This window comes from Narcine bancroftii, chromosome 3 (genome assembly GCF_036971445.1).
Source record: "Narcine bancroftii isolate sNarBan1 chromosome 3, sNarBan1.hap1, whole genome shotgun sequence".
Classification (NCBI taxonomy): Eukaryota; Metazoa; Chordata; class Chondrichthyes; order Torpediniformes; family Narcinidae; genus Narcine; species Narcine bancroftii.
Genome location: NC_091471.1, coordinates 111924455 through 111938131, shown reverse-complemented (window position 1 = coordinate 111938131; position 13677 = coordinate 111924455). Strand labels below are relative to the sequence as shown.

Below are 13677 nucleotides of genomic sequence, written 5' to 3'. Positions count from 1 at the left end.
CTATTGACTTTATATTGGAATGCATGGAACCTCACCTGAAGCACAAGAGAACAAACTGACGACAGCCTCTGGAACCCTGCCTTAGCTTGGTGGTGATATTGATCCAGCATGTGAATTTTTGGTGTCAGTCTCTCCACTGTGTTTGTATTGGTACACCAGATTACTGAACCATTGAGTGTGGACCTCCCTAAACATTTTGTTCAACTGCCAAGTGGTTCGCATCTTCAGGAGACAATTGACAAATTTGCTAAACAGGGGTATCCAATGTGTACTGGTGCCATTGATGGCGCACATATTCCCATCTTGGACCCCTCATGAGGATCCACAAGCATACTACAAATGGAAAGGGGCGAACTCGATTGTTCTGCAAGCTATGGCTGACCACAACTGCTGGTAAGAAACCTGGCCGTAATTACAATCATCTGTATTGAACAGTGAATGTGTAAGATGCTGCATATGTCAATCTAAACATTTAATCCCTTTTATTTTCCAAATTCACAGATGTATGTAGGTTGGCCAGGACACACACATGATGCTAGAGTTTTAGCTAATTCACCCCTCTACTGAAAGGCAGAAGATCAGGGGGGGCTAACCTCTTCCCACATGAAGCAAGTTAATGTACCCCACAGCATTGGATGTGTGGATCTCAATTTATATCATATTTTATGATCACATCTAACAATGTACCGTGTAACGACAATGGAACATTTAAATAATAGTTAAGGGGAGGATGAGTGACTCTTCCTTAAAGGAGACTCTTGAGAAGTCCAAGGGTTTGCTTCCAACCAGTTATTGCATAGTGGTCCCTAGAATTTCAGTGAACTGATTGCATGAATTTTCCTAAATGCACATTTCTCTCCCAATAGAAGTCAAGAGATGTTGAGAGTTGAAATCCCCATGTATCTGATAAGAGACCCAGCTTACCCCCTCAAGAAGTGGCCGATGAAGGGATTCAGTCACCACCAAGCACTGGATTAACTGCAGTGAAAATTTAATGACTATAGTTTGGCAAGGTTCACGGCAGAGAACGTCTTCAGGTGTCTCAAAGGGCACTGGAGGAGCCTGGCCAAGCAACTTAATGTCTCTACTACTCTTACCTCTGATATTGTTGTTGCCTGCTGTCTTCTAAGCAATTTATGTGAACTCAACAAAGAACACTTCCTGTCTGAGTGGAACACTGATGTAACTGATCTCCCTGAACCTGAACAAGATGTCCAAGGTGCACAAGCACAGTCACCAAGCCATCTGTGAGCCTATTATGTCCATTCTGTGAACTAATTCTGTAAAATGATTATGTGCATCGTATGAATGTGAACTGATGAGGCTGACAAATTTAATTTTTCAGTAAAAGTTTATCTCAAAGTTCAAAAAATTTAGTGCACTTAAACCATGTAAACAATAACAATGAAGAGTTCAACTACAACAGGAATTACTATTTACAAATATACAAAGGGGACACCTATTAAGATACTAACAGGTGTTAAGGCACACATCACATTGGAACAATCTTACTTCACTCTGACAGATGGCAGTAAGAGGAGGCGGAGGAACGTTGACGACATGATTCAAATGTCTTATCCATCTGGTGGATGAAGAATATGTTGCCTTCTGGCAGGGATCTGTAGAATGGAGGTGTGTTGAATTGGGGTGGCGGGGGGGGGGTTGGTGCGGTGCAGAGGGAGAAGGGCATTATTGCACAGATGAAGCCATCATGGTAATCAGGTCACGAAGAAGTGAGGCATGACCACTCATCTCCTGCTGCATTCCCTCCACCACATTTCCCAAAGTATTGATCTGATGAGCCTCTGTGCCACACTCTTCGCCTGCAAACATTTGCTGTATCCTGTCCTCATGTCCCTCTGCCCCTCCACATGACGCTGTTCCTTTTCCGCCTCATCAGTGTCCATGGAAAGCATCAACTCTTAACTCCTGGAGACTAGCTGAATCTTTGTGGTTTCGGCTTTTTATGCTGGCATCCTAGAGGACAACACAAGTGACATTAACAAGACCGGTCATTATAAAGACGCAAGAGTATGGTGGTAATCACTAACCTATTTTATTTTTTTACCTGGTTGAACGTGAGGCTCATCCGGATCATTCCTGGTGGTCATGGCGTCGTTGACCAGGGCGCAGGTCTCCTCTTGAATCAACACTGCTGCTGGTGGCGGGAGATGGAGCATGGATGGTCATAGGTGAAGCTTGATTCTCCATCACACTGTGCAGGGCTAGAGGGCTGACAGAGTGGCTGGTCCCCCATATTGATAGGCACAGGTCTAAATACGGTGCCCCCTGATGCCCCCTGCCATTGTGATCGACGACCTGATGATACCTCTTGCGGGAGCTTTTAAGTTTCATGATGACCTGGGCCTTGCTCTTCTCAAAACCCCACTCCCTTAGTCCCACAACCACACTCAAAAATCAGGCCATTTTTCAATGTACCCATCATCTGTCTTTAATCTCATCCTTCACCATTAAAGTGAGGAGCTCACGGACTGGCGACAGGAGATGGAGCACGGGTTGTCATAGGTGAAGCTTGATTCATAATATTAACATAATGCTGAATTCAATGCTCAATCTCACCTGTCTGTATCCTGCGTGTTACCTCGATGCAGTGTTGTTACAATTTTAATTTTCCCGCACTTTCATGGTGGACAAAAGATGACATCACAACATCATTAGCCCTTCCTGTTTTGACCCTGCAAGACGGGTGTACCATTTCAGATTGGTCGTGGAGCGCTATGCTCCATTGCTGGCAGTACTCCTCTTGGCAAGTGAGTTTGAAATCCCCTCCAATCTGCCTTTAATTGTTTTTTTTTTCCACAGAGCTCCAAGGCAGAGAAATCTGGCTTTCAAGCTCTGCGTAAAAGGGCCTTCTCTTTGTCTTCCCTCCGCCCCCCCTCCCCCACCCCAGTCTCGTTTCACAGAGTCAAAATCAATTCTCACCTTCCCTCTCTACTGCTCTCTTATATCCAATTAACAGCTTTTGTCTGTTGGTCTGTACCAATCTTCCTGCTTTAGCGAATTTATATTGTCCCGTTTCCCTCTCCTTTCCAGCCCAATTAATGTCTTTTTATCCCTCCTTTAATCATGGGATATCAATTGAAAGATGGCTCTTCTCCATTCTTAGTTGCTCCTGGTTTATGAGAGTCAATTGTATTAGTAGTCTCAAGCAGTCATTCTCAACATTGTTTTGGCTCTGGCCCCCTAAGGACTCTGCTCAAAGTTTCTGTGAAGTCATCAAGTTTAGTTGGTTTCTTCTGTACTTCTCTCCATCCAACCACATTAAAAAATTATTTCAGTCCATGGCCCCCAGGGGAGGTGCAGTGGTGCTGGGATGGGTGTATGGGCCCCTGTTGAAAATGGCTGATCTAGAGTCATAGATTGACCAGAGTGAGCAAATGTTTTTTTTTTAAATTTATTTATTTTTCAAGATATAGGCTTTGCTAGTAATGCCAGCATTAATTACCCATTCCTACCTGCCCTTGAGAAGTTGCTGTGCGCCATCTTACTGAACCAATACTGCCCATCCTGGAGAAAGTACTCCAACAAAACTGCTGGGTCGGGAATTCTATATTGAGACCAAATGATAAACCAGCAATATTTTTCTAAATTAGTAAAGTAGGCAACTTGGCAGTGGTCTGCAGGCTGTTGTTCCCACATACCTGCTTTGTTCTACATGGTGGCAGACGTTGCTTGTTTGGAAGATGCTGTTGGAATTGCTGAGTAATTGCAGTTCATTTTGTAAGTGTTCCATAGTATGGGAAATTCATGTTTATGGCAGCTAATGGAGGTTAAGCTGACTGCTTTACACTGGATAATATTTGAGCATCTTCAGTCTTGCTGGAACTGCGTTTATTCAGAAGGTTAAGTATTCTATCAATAACAATATACAAAAGTGCTGGAGGGCTTAGCAGGTCATGCAGCAAGAAAGTAATAGGCTGTTGATATTTTGGGTGCCTTGCAGATGACAGAAAGGTCTTTGGTGTCAGATGGTGAGTGATTTTCTGCAAGATATCCAAACTCAAATCTCCTCTTGTAGCCATGGCATTTACATGACTGGTGCAATTGAGTTTCGAGTCAATGAGGACTGGCAAAATGTCATTGTTGGGGTCGCAACCATGGTTAATGCTACTGAACATATAGAGTAGGTGAAAATGGTCACTGTCTGACATTTTTGCAGCGCAAATGTTACAGTCTTGTTGCATGTAGGAATTGATTGGTGTATGTGCTAAGGAGTCACAAAATGAATTGAATATTGTGCTATTAGCAATGTTTGCTTCTAGCCTTGTATTAGGAGCAGATGAAGCAACTGAAGCTGGGGGGGGGGGGGGGGCGGGTAAGGATACTGTTCTAATGAACTCATGCAGTGATGTTATGGATGGGGATGTTTGAATTAATCACCACAGTTTTTGTTAAGTATGATTCCAAATATTTAAAGCTTGCTGACTTCAGTTTTACTGGGGTTTACTGCCTTTCTGTCATGGACAGTCAATCCACTTCAACTCTGGAATTCCACTCTTTGGTTAGTATTTGAACTGAGGCTTTGATGAAGGCAGCAACACAATGGTCCTGGCAAAACCCAAATTGGGCACTGTGAAGTATAGTTAGATTGACTAAGTCATGTTTGATAGCATGTTGCTGGCATCTCCCATCACTTTAATTAAGAGAAGACTGATTGGGATGTAATTAACTGAATTGCATATGCCCACTTTTTGTGTATAGGACATACCTGGGGAATTGTCCACATTGATGTGCAGAAGTGCAGCGTAGGAGTGTAGGTCTTCAGTACTAGTTGGGAAGCTATCTGGTCCCATATCCTGAAATCACAGATTGAATTGAATGGACACTTGCTTCTGTGATGGCAGGTTTCTCAAGAGGAAGCCGAGATGGGTCATCCCTGCTGCAACTCAGGCTAAATATGTTCAACCTCATCTCGAGCACTCATTTTGAAGATGAGGGCATTTTAAGAGTCTGTCCTTCCCATTAGATATTGAGTTGTCCATTATTCAGAACTAGATGTAGGAAAAGGAGAGCTTCAATCTGATCCATTGGTTATAAAATTAACTACATTGCATTCTGTTCAGCACATATGTTTTTGAGCAAGATTTTGCAAGATTAACTAAGGTGCAAATGACAGATTGTCAGGTTTATACTTTCACTGAGCAGTAACTTCAGTGACTTGCAGCATCATTTCAGAGGACATTTAAAATTCAACCACATGGGGTGGATCTGAACTCATATAGGCCATACAGGTCAAAGTAGTAGATATTCTCCTCCCCTGAAGGACATTAATAAAGTGGATTATGTCAATCCAGCAAGTTTTTGCTATTAAATTCAGTTGTACTTTTCCAACTGTCCGGTTATTAATGCATAGATATCACAGTGGGATTTGAACTCTGATCTCTGTAGCACTGGTTCACAACCAGTGCAGTACCTAATGGCTCTATTACCATATCATTATCTTCAATTAAAAAAAAATCTTTGTTATTGGTCACACAAATATAAATTCTTCCATGTAACTGTCCCCTGCTAAATACATAATCATATTCCAGGCCACCATTTCTTTTAGGTCTTCCCACTGTTCTGTTCCTTTATGAATGCAACCTTGTTTAAATATTACAGCTTTGTTAAAGGTTTGACACAATTTCACTTTGCAAAATATGCATAGCAGGTCATGTATTATCAAGTTGAGACAAGGCAGTATGTTTAATTTGAACTACTATTAGATAATCTGTATGATGTGAAGAATGCACGTACAAATTTATCAAGGAAAATATCTATCACAATTCGGATAGCTTTCAGTTAGAAATACTCAGCAAGCTTGGCAGGAACTAGAATCAGAGTTTTTGAATACAGAAAGGTAGAGATAACGCCCCCCCCCCCCCCCCCCCCAAATACTGCCCATAGGGGGAGGTACTTCTGAGGAATTTCAACTCCATCACAATCCAAGTAGGATTTTCATCTGTTTTTCACAATGCAACAAAAGTAACATATTTCTTATGTTTACAGCCCAGTAATAAAAACAGAAATTAGGGTTGGGTTAATCTTCCACTATTTCAAGTATTCTGAAGATATCTTTTATTCAATCTAGGTTTCTTGTTTTCCCATATATATTTGACAAGCAATTTGAAATTGTCAAAAAAAGGACACTTCGAATGAAGATCTGGAATCAATTCAGAAAATGTTTCCAGACTTATGGGATTGATAGTTACAAGTCTTGTAATACCTAATTATTTATTTCAAACAGCTATTTTAGATGCCGGTTTGGAATTTTTTTTGGTATTAATAGTTTTAAAAATGTTTTTATACAACAACTTTTTACATCTCTTCAACTGGGGATGATACTTAACCTATCAAATAGACATTATTTCAGAAACTATCAAATTCTGCATTTTGTTTGCTCTAAGCTTTTAACATTTCCTATTCTTCCTTTCCAGAAGTTAATAGAAGCAGTGGACCAGGATCTGCATTTTGCCTTTGTCTACCTCAAAGACATTTTAATCGCTAGCCTCACCCACACTGAGCACGCCAACCACTTAAAACAATTATTCTCCAGGCTGAGCGATTTCAGCCCATCAACTTGACCAAGTGCCAGTTTGGCTGAGAGACTATTGACTTCCTGGGCCAACGTATTAACCAACATGGAGCCAGACGGTTACCCACTAAGGTGGATGTTATTCGTTCTTTTCCCATGTCTTCGACAGTGAAGGGTCTACAAGAGTTTGCAGGCATGGTCAATTTTTATCGCCACTTCATACTTGAAGCAGCCTGCATCATGAGCCCACTCTTTCCCCTCATGGCAGGGGAACATAAAAACATACAATAGACCCACGAGGTGAATGAGGTCTTCCAGGCTACCAAAAATGCCCTAGCCAATGTTACCCTCCTTGTGCCCCTACAGATAGACTACCCGACTGCCCTTATGAAGACGCCTCCAGCACAGCGGTTGGGGGTGTACTTGAGCAACCGCTGGCCTTTTTCACTAAAAACTTCAGGCCACCAGTGCTCAAATACACTGCCTTTGATAGAGAACTCTTAGCCTTATACCTGGCAATTTGGCACTTTCGTTACATCCTGGAGGGCAGGATGTTCAAAATTTTACACAGACCACAAACACTTACCTTCGCCTTCAGTAAGGTGTCATATCAGTGGTCAGCCAATCAACAGCGGCACCTGCCCTACATTTCTGAATTTACAATGGCAATTGAATACATAGCTGGCAGATCCAACATGGCGGCCAATGCCCTTTCCCATCCCTACGCCTGGCATCGACTGCACAACTCTGCTCAGCAAGCAGACCCTGACATTCCAGCGTACCAGACATCACTCACCGGCTAACAACTGGAGGACATCCAGATCGCCCCCGGAAATCACACGTAGCTCTGCGACACCTTGACGTGTAAACCTCAGCCCCCCTCCCACTCTCCCCGTTCATTTTGGTTGCATGGAACAGGTGGGTTTTCGACTCGGTCCACAACTTGGCTCAACCCGCCATTAAGACTATAATCAAAATGATGGCAAACAGGTACGTCTGGCACGGCCTCTGCAAAGAGGTCGCCCTATGGGCCAGGGCTTGTACTCAGTGACAGTCATCCAAAATCCAGACTCATATCAAATTTCCACCAGACATTCAAGCCAGCACGTCGCCGTTTCACCCACATGTACATTGACATTGTGGGGCCCCTACCCATATCCAAAGGCGCACGTTACCTTCTCACAATAGTCAACCAGATGACCAGAGGTGGTGCCACTAGTAGAGGATTCCATAGAAGCATGTGCATGGGCTTAACTCAACACTGGGGCAGTGCATTTCAGGGTTCCCAAACACCTTACATCGGACAGGGGGGGCCCCCTATTCACTTCCAGTCTGTGGACCATCTCAGCGTACGCTCTGGGGACCCAACACCACCACACCATGGCGTATCACTCACAGGCCAATGGGTTGGTGGAAAGGTTCCACAGACATCTTAAGGCAGCCTTAATGGCATGGCTTACCGGACCCAATTAGGCTGACGAACTGCTTTGGGTCATATTAGGCATCCACACCGCACCCGAGGAGGACCTCGAGGGATTCTCTGCTGAGTTAGTCTATGGCACACCCCTAGTTATACTGGGTGAATTAATGATGGTCCCTGATGACTTAGAGGAGCCCCCTCCTAAAAAGTGCCACGATCACTGGGTTTTTTTGGGGGTGGGGGTCATGTAGCAGCCCACGCATCAGGCCGACACAGGAAATGGCCGAACACAGCGACTGGCAAAACATTGTGCGGGCTGAAATGCCCGTTTCCATAGGCCACTAGCAGAGCGGTGAAACTGACCAATCAATGCCTTGGCATCAGAGGTAACCAAATGGCAGTTGGCCTGTTCAAGCCACACCCTCGCGGTTACACAGCTGAGCTGACTATAAAAGGCAGAGTTGCCACCAAATAAACTCAATGTTGAATACACTCTACTGGTGTGTGTGTCTTTCTTCTCCTGCGGATTCGAGCTACAGCCTCAAGGCAAAACCAGACCTACAACACAGCTGTAGCCATTGCGACCTCGCTACAGAACTCTGGGTTACAATTCATTAATATAGGTATGATATCAGCTTTTTATAAACTACTGAATATGAAAGCTATTTCTTTAAATGGGAAAATGATGGGAATATCTCTTTCTCAGAAGAAGATTGGACTTAATTTTGGGCCTGATTTACAATTCATCATTGTCTTATTCATTTCTCCAAAGTCAAACTTGCTCGAATTTATTCTGATATTAGTTCACTTTGTGACAATCATAAAAATATTCAATGCCTCTTTTTTAAAAAAAAACACATATGTTTTGGGCTTGCCCTAATGTGCAAAAATATTGGACTGACATTTTTTGAACTTCTTCAACCATATTTAGGATCACTTTAGATCCACGTCCAGTAATTGCACTATTTGTTTTTTCTAAAGATATAAATATTATTTTATCTTCTAATCAAAGACAGGTTATAGCATTCTCCATTTTATTAGCAAAAGCAATTCTGCTAAAATGGAAAGACAAGTTCCCACCTATACATAATCAATTAGATAATATGTCCTTTTTAAATCTGGAGAAAATTAACCATATGTCATGAAAATCAAGATATCTTTTGATAAGACTTTACAGCCCATATATAGCTCACTTCCATAACTTGACTAATTGGTGCGATGATGAATGTCACTGGGTGTGCTTGCTTAGATCCTGAGGCCGCTTCTTTGGATTTAACACCGCGTACAATATGAATTTTAATCTTGATTGCTGTGGGTTTGAATTTTTCTTTTTTCATTTTTCTTACTTATTCCTTATAATTTTTTTAATTAAAAGCCCTGGTATCCAGGAGCCATGGTAGCTAACGAATAAGTGGATTTTTCCAATTGCTTGACATTGCACGCTGTATGATTGGCAAACTGACCACAAAGGCTGCCAATGTTAAACTTTTTTTTTAACCTATGTAAATCCCGTGTAATAATTGATCCATAATCATGTAATTCGATTTGACCAGTGTAAAAGTCAACCTCCTTTTTTTTGGCCCTACCTGCCCATTCACCCTGACTGTGAACACTAGCCTCAGCTGCCCACCTATCCAAGGTCCCAACACCCCAACTATGAACTCTTACCTCGGCCGCTCACCCATCCGAGCTATTGACCACAAACCTTGCCTCAGCTGCCTGCTTGAGCATCTGAGCACCCAGACTCACAACTGTTCACCCACCAGAGCTCCAGGTGCCCCAACTGTCGATTCTCACCCTGGCTACCCACCCATCAGAGTTCCTGACACCATGACCGCAGATCCTTGCCCTGGCCACCAGCCCATCTGAGTTCCCAACATCCCGGTCACAGAATCTCTCCAGGGCATGTCGCCCAATCATCTGTGCTCCCGATGCCATGATTGCGAACTTACCATCGACTCCGCCATCTGAATCCTGATGCCTTTAACTGAGGTATATAATCACAGTCAAAAGCATGGCCCATGTAAATGGTGACCCCCTCCAAATTTTTTCATACTTTATCTTTAGTTCTAAAGATAAATCTTGTACCTGATCCTTTAATTGCTCTTTTTAGATCAACTAAGGTAATTGATTTGAAATTAACTGTGTCTCAATCCCATACAGTCACTTTCACTTCCTTTATTGCTAGACGATCAGTATTTTTGAGATGGAAAGATGCTATCCCTCCTACTCATACTCGATGGTTATGACGTGATGGGGAAAAAAATTAGATGGTCCTCTAATATAATGGATTTAAACTTTTCAAGTTTATGGGGTCCTTTTAATTTTTTTTATTTAGATGTTGTCTTGAGTTTGTTTTTTATATATATCAAATGGTAGTGAAATTATATTATTTACCAAATAATTATTTATCAAATTATTTATAAAATAACTTCAGAGTAGAATTTGTAGTAGAGTATTAATTTACTTTTTAAAAATCTTTTTCAATTAGTCACTTTATAAGAGATTACATGAATATTTCTTTTTTGTTTGATTGTTATGATACCTAGTTTAAATGTAACAGCTTTTCATATACAAGACTTTCTTTTGTGTATTTCCTTTTCCATATTACCACTATATTTAGATAAATATGGCTTAAACATTTTGTAATTTTTTTAAAAAATATTGAAACAGAAAGCCCCCATTCTCTGGCATTCAATCAACCAGAAGCTCAAACAAACAGTAAAAAGAGAAAATAAATAAATACATTTTAAAATAAATAAGAACAAATAAAGTTTTAAGTAAAAGGTTAAAATTGTAAAAGTAAAGCTTCTCCGAAGCAATACAAAACCACCTGGGAGCAAATATTCAGCCAGCGGAGTGCCCCAGTCGTGCCTCGCTCGCAGCAGCTGTTTGAAAAAAGTTTCAATAAAGCTGTGTTTGAATAAAATGACAACGCACAAGTGAAGAGCCAGTTGATGCTGTTCACTGCTGGAGCTACTCTCCCTAAGAGTCTCCCAGCAGTCGATGCCACTCACCACTGGGGCAACTCTCCCCAAGTGTCTCCCTATCTGGCCTGTTAATAAGTCTTTAGATTTCAGATTTATTGTCAAGAGTTCAGAAATGACATCACATACAACCCTAAGATTCTTTTTCCTGCGGGCTAGAGAGAATTATCATTTATTGGTATTTTATTAAGTTTATTAGTAAAGGCTTTAACTGTAAATTTGGTGTGGGGGGATTCATTATGTCAGTACAGTTTGCACACTGGCAAGCACAATGCGAATGGGGTTCAAATATAAAGAAAGGAGTACCGAGGGCCTGACCGGGACACTGTCCTGAAGGTAAGTTGGGTTGCGCAAAGGGCTTGAGCGTGACACTAACGTGAATCAGGTTGCACAGAGGGCTTGATCAGGAGATTAGTGTGGAGGTGAGTCAGGTTGTCAGCAAGAGGAAGGTGCACCGATGGTCTGACTGGGACAATGATGTGGAGGTGAGTCAGGCTGCATCAAGGGCCTGACACAAACATGGGTGTCAATTTGCACAGCGAGCCTGATTGGGACACTAATGTGGCGGTGAGTTGGGTTGTCAAAACGAAGAAAGTGCACTGAAGGCCTGACTGGGACACTGGCAAAGAGGTGTAGGGTTGCACTGAGGGTCTGACTGCAGGATGGAGAGCCAGTTGATGCCGCTCACTTTGGACTCTCCCAAAGTGTCTCCCTGCCTAGTACGAATCTATTTTTTATTACTATTAGGATTATTAGTAAGGCTTTATTAGTTAACTTGGGAGAGGAGTTTATGATGGCAGCAAAGTTAGTATATTAGCTAGTGCAACACTGTTACAGCACAGCGACTGGAGTTCCAATTTAAATTTAGTAAGTTATGGGAATTACTTGATTATTGTAGTTTTTAATTATGACAATTATGTTTAATTGCCAATTGTCAACTGTTAGACACCCTTTGTTACCTCTATCGACCATGACCTCCAATTATCAGGCCATTGTCTACCAGGCAATCACCAATCTCATCTTCCAAAATTCTTTAGATTATGGAATAGCTTGAAAAAAATTGGATGGTAAATGTAAACTTACTATTAAAAAAATTAGAGAAAAAAAGGAAACTACAGAACACTTGGGTAAACATTAGTAATGGGGAAAATAGAACAGACCATGACAAAGAATGTGAGAATACTTGGAAAACAAACAAGTTCAGATAAATTCAATGTGTATTTATAAAAGGGAAATTACATTTGACCAAATGACTGAAGTTTTTTTTGATAAGAGAAAAAAGAGGAAGAAAAATAAGGGAGAAATACAAACAGGCATGTGAGTGAGGTTAAAATAAGGATAAGAGCCAAGCGGGGTCAAGGGGGCGCAGTGCCGCTTGTGGTTGAGGGGGGGGGGTGTGGTTTGGGAGGCAGCGCCCCCATTTTTAAACATTTTTTTAAAAAATGTACACAAAATTACCAGTTTCAAGCCATTTAAAAACAAAATCAATTTTTTTTTAAAACAGTGAGCACAGTATATCAGACAGACACGGCCATCTGTACCCAGACTCCAAGCCCCTTCCAGATCACCAGGCAGTACCTGCTTGACCTATGCTTAAACCAGAGGGTCTGGTTTTCCTGACCCCCAAGCAGTACTTGCCCATAACTAGCACCCAGCATGCCAAGCAGTGCCCTTGCCCAACTTACATCCAATTTCCAAGTAGCAACTACTACCCTGCAGCCAATCCCCAAGCAGCTCCCCCCCCCAATCCGTAACCATTTCTTTGGATTGATGTTCATCTATTACTCACAGTTTTTCTTCAGCAATTAGTCTTTCCCAATAGTTTCTTCACAGATGGGTAAAAACACAAGGGAGCACCGCTGGCATAAACGGCATGGTATTATAACACGTCAGAAATCCTTTAACACTTTGCCACAGAGGGGGAGTGCATGGGGATGCACCACTGCTGCTATACTGCTGGAAACGTGGCAGCCAAAGTCAGCAGAACAAGATCCTAGCACAGCACGGAACGAGCAGAGGGAGTTAAGAGTGAGCCGGGAGGGCACTGATAAAAGCGTGGAGGTGGACCTTAAAAGTGCAGAAAATTCACAAGTCCTTACAGAGTATGGTATATTTTGATTTTCAAAATGACAAGGATTGGAGCAATAAATGATTGAAAATAATTGACAAAATAGAAAGCAGTACATGTACACAATCCTTTATCCGAAACCCTTGGGGGGCACTGTGTTCCAAATTTCGGATTTCTCCGGATTTCAGAACGAAAGCCAGCTGCCCCAGATTTAAGCCCATCCGAATTGTGCTGCCGATTCCACCCCCTTCCAGTCTCGCTGACGTCTCTCTGCCCCTCGTCCACCCGAATCGCGCTGCCATCTCTCTCTCACTCTCCATTGTACCAGCACCAGGAAAAAAATACTGGTTTTTGGAGCTTTCCGGATAAAGGATTGTACAATAAATAGTCTTCAATGCTTGGTAACATACAATTCACAATATATATCTATTTGATGAGGAAACAATAAACATTTATTAATAAATTTCCAGAAATGTGGATGGAGGATGAAAGGTTTCAAGACAATTTGGATAAATGCATGGCTATGAGAGATGAGGTACAATGTGTCTGCAAGTTAACTTATCCATTTTGTTAGGAAAAAACAGTTAAGTATTATTTATTTAGTAATAGATTGGGCAACATTAATGTACAAAAGGTTTTGAGCTTCCTTGTACACAAATGAAAAGGA

At 41.9% G+C, this 13677-nt stretch overlaps 1 protein-coding gene across 7 annotated transcripts in view; it reads right to left on the bottom strand.

Moving 5' to 3' along the window:
• The window catches only part of pds5a (PDS5 cohesin associated factor A), a 222185-nt gene that overhangs the window by 121507 nt on the left and 87001 nt on the right, over window positions 1-13677 (bottom strand). The window lies entirely within an intron of this gene.